Raw genomic sequence first — 8413 nt, 5'->3', positions numbered from 1 at the left:
TACGCCCCGATATGCGCACGTGTGCCCCAGTAGGGCTCGGTATGCCCCGGTATGTACGCGTGTGCCCCGATAGGCCCGGTATGCCCCGATATGCACACGTGTGCCCCAATAGGGGTCGGTATGCCCCGGTAGGTACGCGTGTGCCCCGTAATGCACGTTTCGCTGATCTCCCCGCATGTCCCGCCCCTATATGTAATACTTACTTACTTACTTACTTTCTTTCTTGCTTGCTTGCAATGGTTGGGAGTGCCCGGCATGCCCCGCTGCAGAGACCAAGGGCGCAATGACTTGGCACCGCGGATGCCGGGACTCCGGCACTTCCCGTGGCACTGATGGTTGGTTCCAAAGACAAAAGGCCGTGCAAGGCCACCGCACCGCGGATGATTTTGCTCGTGCTGGCGCCTTTGTGTGGCCAAAGAACATGCGCGAATGCTCCTGTCGGAAGGGTTGGTGTCCTGGCCCCGTCGGGTGTCACGAATGCTCGGTTGCGAAGACCATGGGACCAAAGCCATGGCACGTCGGATGATGGCTCCAGCTGGCGCCCCGGCACTTTCTGTGGCATTGATGCTCGGTTTCAAAGACAAACGTGCGCAGGGCCAGGGGACCGCGGATGACTGCTCGTGCTGGCCTCGTTGGGCGGCATTGATGGTCGGTTGCAAAGAAAATGCGCGATTGCTCGTGTCGGGGACTGGCAAGCCAAGGCCAAGCGAGCCATGGCAACGCGGATGATGGCTCCAGCTGGCGCCCCGGCACTTTCTGTGGCATTGATGCTCGGTTTCAAAGACAAACGTGCGCAGGGCCAGGGGACCGCGGATGACTGCTCGTGCTGGCCCCGTTGGGCGGCATTGATGGTCGGTTGCAAAGAAAATGCGCGATTGCTCCTGTCGGGGCCTGGCAAGCCAAGGCCAAGCGAGCCATGGCAACGCGGATGATGGCTCCAGCTGGCGCCCCGGCACTTTCTGTGGCATTGATGCTCGGTTTCAAAGACAAACGTGCGCAGGGCCAGGGGACCGCGGATGACTGCTCGTGCTGGCCCCGTTGGGCGGCATTGATGGTGTGTTGCAGAGAGCATGTGCGATTGCAAGTGTCGGCCGGGTTTGGGTTCCCTTGGGCTTTCGGGCGCCTTGGACGCAGTCTTGCGAAGACCATGGGCACAAGGCCCCGTCCTGGCCCCTTGTTCGATTCGCTCTCGTCTTGCGCTTGCTTCCAAGGTCCTCCATGACCTTCCCCATGGCCTTGCTAGATCCCCCCCATGACGCATGACCTCTGTCCGTTGATTGGTTTTGAGTGCACACCATGCCCGGCTTGGCACCGTGTTGTCGCGTGAGTGGCATTTGGATCGTGCATGGTGGTGGGCTACCTGCCAATGCGCACAAGCCTTGCACACTAGCCTTGCGCACGAGCCTTGCACAAAAGCCTTGGACACAAGCCTTGCGCACAAGCCATGCATACAAGCCTTGCTCACAAGCCTTGGGCACTGGCCCATCGCACTAGCCTTGCACACAAGCCTTGCGAACTAGCCTTGGGCACGAGCCTTGCGCACTAGCCTTGGGCACTAGCCTTGCACACAACCCTTGGGCACTAGCCTTGCGCACCAGCCTTGCCCACAAGCCTTGCACAGCAGCCTTGCACACTAGCCTTGCATACAAGCCTTGCACACTAGCCTTGCACCCAGGCCTTGCTCACTAGCCTTGGGCACTAGCCTTGCGCACTAGCCTTGGGCACTAGCCTTGCACACAGACCTTGGGCACGCAGGCCTTGCACGCTAGGCATGCTTGGGCAAGCAGCTCCCGCAACAAGTCGGCGGGTGTAGGCATGGTTGGGCGCAGATCCCGCATCGTCTCGTCGCGTCTGGGCGCAAACCCGTCGCGTCTCGTTGCGTCTTCAGAAGTCGTCGCTAACAGCACCTTTGGTTGCCACTGGTGGTTAGGCGGGTTGGTTGCGCAAACCCTATAGGAGGGTGGCATGCTGCGGGGCGCTGGAATGCGCAGGTTTAGGGCGTTTTTGCCCGGATAGGCACTGGAATGTGCTGGTTTTGGGCGTTTTTGCCTGGACAGGCTAAGGAATGGGCATGCTTTGGGCGTTTTTGCCCGGATAGGCACTGGAATGGGCTGGTTTTGGGCGTTTTTGCCTGGATAGGCTAAGGAATGGGGCATGCTTTGGGCGTTTTTGCCCGGGCAGGCACTGGAATGCCTGGCCTTGGCTGGGCATTGCTGGGTTGGGCTCCCTTGGCCTTTCAGGCGCCTTGGATGCTGTCTTGTGAAGACCATGGGCACAAGGCCATGGCATATAGTGAGGAATGGACCACGGTTGCCAAGGTTGCGCAAGTTTTGGGCATTTTTTGCCCGGATATGCCCAAGTATGCCCCGATAGGCCCGTTACGCCCCGGTATGAACGCGTATGCCCGGATAGACTCGGTATGCCTTGGGATACATGCGAATGCCCCGATAGGCTTGGTACGCCCCGATATGCGCACGTGTGCCCCAGTAGGGCTCGGTATGCCCCGGTATGTACGCGTGTGCCCTGATAGGCCCGGTATGCCCCGATATGCACACGTGTGCCCCAATAGGGGTCGGTATGCCCCGGTAGGTACGCGTGTGCCCCGTAGTGCACGTTTCGCAGAACTCCCCGCATGTCCCGCCCCTATATGTAATACTTACTTACTTACTTACTTTCTTTCTTGCTTGCTTGCAATGGTTGGGAGTGCCCGGTATGCCCCGCTGCAGAGACCAAGGGCGCAATGACTTGGCACCGCGGATGCCGGGACTCCGGCACTTCCCGTGGCACTGATGGTTGGTTCCAAAGACAAAAGGCCGTGCAAGGCCACCGCACCGCTGATGATTCTGCTCGTGCTGGCGCCGTTGTGTGGCCAAAGAACATGCGCGAATGCTCCTGTCGGAAGGGTTGGTGTCCTGGCCCCGTCGGGTGTCACGAATGCTCGGTTGCGAAGACCATGGGACCAAAGCCATGGCACGTCGGATGATGGCTCCAGCTGGCGCCCCGGCACTTTCTGTGGCATTGATGCTCGGTTTCAAAGACAAACATGCGCAGGGCCAGGGGACCGCGGATGACTGCTCGTGCTGGCCTCGTTGGGCAGCATTGATGGTCGGTTGCAAAGAAAATGCGCGATTGCTCCTGTCGGGGACTGGCAAGCCAAGGCCAAGCGAGCCATGGCAACGCGGATGATGGCTCCAGCTGGCGCCCCGGCACTTTCTGTGGCATTGATGCTCGGTTTCAAAGACAAACGTGCGCAGGGCCAGGGGACCGCGGATGACTGCTCGTGCTGGCCCCGTTGGGCGGCATTGATGGTCGGTTGCAAAGAAAATGCGCGATTGCTCCTGTCGGGGCCTGGCAAGCCAAGGCCAAGCGAGCCATGGCAACGCGGATGATGGCTCCAGCTGGCGCCCCGGCACTTTCTGTGGCATTGATGCTCGGTTTCAAAGACAAACGTGCGCAGGGCCAGGGGACCGCGGATGACTGCTCGTGCTGGCCCCGTTGGGCGGCATTGATGGTGTGTTGCAGAGAGCATGTGCGATTGCAAGTGTCGGCCGGGTTTGGGTTCCCTTGGGCTTTCGGGCGCCTTGGACGCAGTCTTGCGAAAACCATGGGCACAAGGCCCCGTCCTGGCCCCTTGTTCGATTCGCTCTCGTCTTGCGCTTGCTTCCAAGGTCCTCCATGACCTTCCCCATGGCCTTGCTAGATCCCCCCCATGACGCATGACCTCTGTCCGTTGATTGGTTTTGAGTGCACACCATGCCCGGCTTGGCACCGTGTTGTCGCGTGAGTGGCATTTGGATCGTGCATGGTGGTGGGCTACCTGCCAATGCGCACAAGCCTTGCACACTAGCCTTGCGCACGAGCCTTGCACAAAAGCCTTGGACACAAGCCTTGCGCACAAGCCATGCATACAAGCCTTGCTCACAAGCCTTGGGCACTGGCCCATCGCACTAGCCTTGCACACAAGCCTTGCGAACTAGCCTTGGGCACGAGCCTTGCGCACTAGCCTTGGGCACTAGCCTTGCACACAACCCTTGGGCACTAGCCTTGCGCACCAGCCTTGCCCACAAGCCTTGCACAGCAGCCTTGCACACTAGCCTTGCATACAAGCCTTGCACACTAGCCTTGCACCCAGGCCTTGCTCACTAGCCTTGGGCACTAGCCTTGCGCACTAGCCTTGGGCACTAGCCTTGCACACAGACCTTGGGCACGCAGGCCTTGCACGCTAGGCATGCTTGGGCAAGCAGCTCCCGCAACAAGTCGGCGGGTGTAGGCATGGTTGGGCGCAGATCCCGCATCGTCTCGTCGCGTCTGGGCGCAAACCCGTCGCGTCTCGTTGCGTCTTCAGAAGTCGTCGCTAACAGCACCTTTGGTTGCCACTGGTGGTTAGGCGGGTTGGTTGCGCAAACCCTATAGGAGGGTGGCATGCTGCGGGGCGCTGGAATGCGCAGGTTTAGGGCGTTTTTGCCCGGATAGGCACTGGAATGTGCTGGTTTTGGGCGTTTTTGCCTGGACAGGCTAAGGAATGGGCATGCTTTGGGCGTTTTTGCCCGGATAGGCACTGGAATGGGCTGGTTTTGGGCGTTTTTGCCTGGATAGGCTAAGGAATGGGGCATGCTTTGGGCGTTTTTGCCCGGGCAGGCACTGGAATGCCTGGCCTTGGCTGGGCATTGCTGGGTTGGGCTCCCTTGGCCTTTCAGGCGCCTTGGATGCTGTCTTGTGAAGACCATGGGCACAAGGCCATGGCATATAGTGAGGAATGGACCACGGTTGCCAAGGTTGCGCAAGTTTTGGGCATTTTTTGCCCGGATATGCCCAAGTATGCCCCGATAGGCCCGTTACGCCCCGGTATGAACGCGTATGCCCGGATAGACTCGGTATGCCTTGGGATACATGCGAATGCCCCGATAGGCTTGGTACGCCCCGATATGCGCACGTGTGCCCCAGTAGGGCTCGGTATGCCCCGGTATGTACGCGTGTGCCCTGATAGGCCCGGTATGCCCCGATATGCACACGTGTGCCCCAATAGGGGTCGGTATGCCCCGGTAGGTACGCGTGTGCCCCGTAGTGCACGTTTCGCAGAACTCCCCGCATGTCCCGCCCCTATATGTAATACTTACTTACTTACTTTCTTTCTTGCTTGCTTGCTTGCTTGCAATGGTTGGGAGTGCCCGGCATGCCCCGCTGCAGAGACCAAGGGCGCAATGACTTGGCACCGCGGATGCCGGGTCTCCGGCACTTCCCGTGGCACTGATGGTTGGTTCCAAAGACAAAAGGCCGTGCAAGGCCACCGCACCGCTGATGATTTTGCTCGTGCTGGCGCCGTTGTGTGGCCAAAGAACATGCGCGAATGCTCGTGTCGGAAGGGTTGGTGTCCTGGCCCCGTCGGGTGTCACGAATGCTCGGTTGCGAAGACCATGGGACCAAAGCCATGGCACGTCGGATGATGGCTCCAGCTGGAGCCCGGGCACTTTCTGTGGCATTGATGCTCGGTTTCAAAGACAAACGTGCGCAGGGCCAGGGGACCGCGGATGACTGCTCGTGCTGGCCTCGTTGGGCGGCATTGATGGTCGGTTGCAAAGAAAATGCGCGATTGCTCGTGTCGGGGACTGGCAAGCCAAGGCCAAGCGAGCCATGGCAACGCGGATGATGGCTCCAGCTGGCGCCCCGGCACTTTCTGTGGCATTGATGCTCGGTTTCAAAGACAAACGTGCGCAGGGCCAGGGGACCGCGGATGACTGCTCGTGCTGGCCCCGTTGGGCGGCATTGATGGTCGGTTGCAAAGAAAATGCGCGATTGCTCCTGTCGGGGCCTGGCAAGCCAAGGCCAAGCGAGCCATGGCAACGCGGATGATGGCTCCAGCTGGCGCCCCGGCACTTTCTGTGGCATTGATGCTCGGTTTCAAAGACAAACGTGCGCAGGGCCAGGGGACCGCGGATGACTGCTCGTGCTGGCCCCGTTGGGCGGCATTGATGGTGTGTTGCAGAGAGCATGTGCGATTGCAAGTGTCGGCCGGGTTTGGGTTCCCTTGGGCTTTCGGGCGCCTTGGACGCAGTCTTGCGAAGACCATGGGCACAAGGCCCCGTCCTGGCCCCTTGTTCGATTCGCTCTCGTCTTGCGCTTGCTTCCAAGGTCCTCCATGACCTTCCCCATGGCCTTGCTAGATCCCCCCCATGACGCATGACCTCTGTCCGTTGATTGGTTTTGAGTGCACACCATGCCCGGCTTGGCACCGTGTTGTCGCGTGAGTGGCATTTGGATCGTGCATGGTGGTGGGCTACCTGCCAATGCGCACAAGCCTTGCACACTAGCCTTGCGCACGAGCCTTGCACAAAAGCCTTGGACACAAGCCTTGCGCACAAGCCATGCATACAAGCCTTGCTCACAAGCCTTGGGCACTGGCCCATCGCACTAGCCTTGCACACAAGCCTTGCGAACTAGCCTTGGGCACGAGCCTTGCGCACTAGCCTTGGGCACTAGCCTTGCACACAACCCTTGGGCACTAGCCTTGCGCACCAGCCTTGCCCACAAGCCTTGCACAGCAGCCTTGCACACTAGCCTTGCATACAAGCCTTGCACACTAGCCTTGCACCCAGGCCTTGCTCACTAGCCTTGGGCACTAGCCTTGCGCACTAGCCTTGGGCACTAGCCTTGCACACAGACCTTGGGCACGCAGGCCTTGCACGCTAGGCATGCTTGGGCAAGCAGCTCCCGCAACAAGTCGGCGGGTGTAGGCATGGTTGGGCGCAGATCCCGCATCGTCTCGTCGCGTCTGGGCGCAAACCCGTCGCGTCTCGTTGCGTCTTCAGAAGTCGTCGCTAACAGCACCTTTGGTTGCCACTGGTGGTTAGGCGGGTTGGTTGCGCAAACCCTATAGGAGGGTGGCATGCTGCGGGGCGCTGGAATGCGCAGGTTTAGGGCGTTTTTGCCCGGATAGGCACTGGAATGTGCTGGTTTTGGGCGTTTTTGCCTGGACAGGCTAAGGAATGGGCATGCTTTGGGCGTTTTTGCCCGGATAGGCACTAGAATGGGCTGGTTTTGGGCGTTTTTGCCTGGATAGGCTAAGGAATGGGGCATGCTTTGGGCGTTTTTGCCCGGGCAGGCACTGGAATGCCTGGCCTTGGCTGGGCATTGCTGGGTTGGGCTCCCTTGGCCTTTCAGGCGCCTTGGATGCTGTCTTGTGAAGACCATGGGCACAAGGCCATGGCATATAGTGAGGAATGGACCACGGTTGCCAAGGTTGCGCAAGTTTTGGGCATTTTTTGCCCGGATATGCCCAAGTATGCCCCGATAGGCCCGTTACGCCCCGGTATGAACGCGTATGCCCGGATAGACTCGGTATGCCTTGGGATACATGCGAATGCCCCGATAGGCTTGGTACGCCCCGATATGCGCACGTGTGCCCCAGTAGGGCTCGGTATGCCCCGGTATGTACGCGTGTGCCCTGATAGGCCCGGTATGCCCCGATATGCACACGTGTGCCCCAATAGGGGTCTGTATGCCCCGGTAGGTACGCGTGTGCCCCGTAGTGCACGTTTCGCAGAACTCCCCGCATGTCCCGCCCCTATATGTAATACTTACTTACTTACTTAGTTTCTTTCTTGCTTGCTTGCAATGGTTGGGAGTGCCCGGCATGCCCCGCTGCAGAGACCAAGGGCGCAATGACTTGGCACCGCGGATGCCGGGACTCCGGCACTTCCCGTGGCACTGATGGTTGGTTCCAAAGACAAAAGGCCGTGCAAGGCCACCGCACCGCTGATGATTTTGCTCGTGCTGGCGCCGTTGTGTGGCCAAAGAACATGCGCGAATGCTCGTGTCGGAAGGGTTGGTGTCCTGGCCCCGTCGGGTGTCACGAATGCTCGGTTGCGAAGACCATGGGACCAAAGCCATGGCACGTCGGATGATGGCTCCAGCTGGAGCCCGGGCACTTTCTGTGGCATTGATGCTCGGTTTCAAAGACAAACGTGCGCAGGGCCAGGGGACCGCGGATGACTGCTCGTGCTGGCCTCGTTGGGCGGCATTGATGGTCGGTTGCAAAGAAAATGCGCGATTGCTCGTGTCGGGGACTGGCAAGCCAAGGCCAAGCGAGCCATGGCAACGCGGATGATGGCTCAAGCTGGCGCCCCGGCACTTTCTGTGGCATTGATGCTCGGTTTCAAAGACAAACGTGCGCAGGGCCAGGGGACCGCGGATGACTGCTCGTGCTGGCCCCGTTGGGCGGCATTGATGGTCGGTTGCAAAGAAAATGCGCGATTGCTCCTGTCGGGGCCTGGCAAGCCAAGGCCAAGCGAGCCATGGCAACGCGGATGATGGCTCCAGCTGGCGCCCCGGCACTTTCTGTGGCATTGATGCTCGGTTTCAAAGACAAACGTGCGCAGGGCCAGGGGACCGCGGATGACTGCTCGTGCTGGCCCCG

This window comes from Tasmannia lanceolata, unplaced genomic scaffold, assembly GCF_043159265.1.
Source record: "Tasmannia lanceolata isolate RefF3 unplaced genomic scaffold, GAP_Taslan_0.1 ptg000306l, whole genome shotgun sequence".
In the NCBI taxonomy this organism is placed as follows: Eukaryota; Viridiplantae; Streptophyta; class Magnoliopsida; order Canellales; family Winteraceae; genus Tasmannia; species Tasmannia lanceolata.
The sequence above is the reverse complement of the archived record's forward strand: the minus strand, read 5'-3'. Positions refer to the sequence as shown.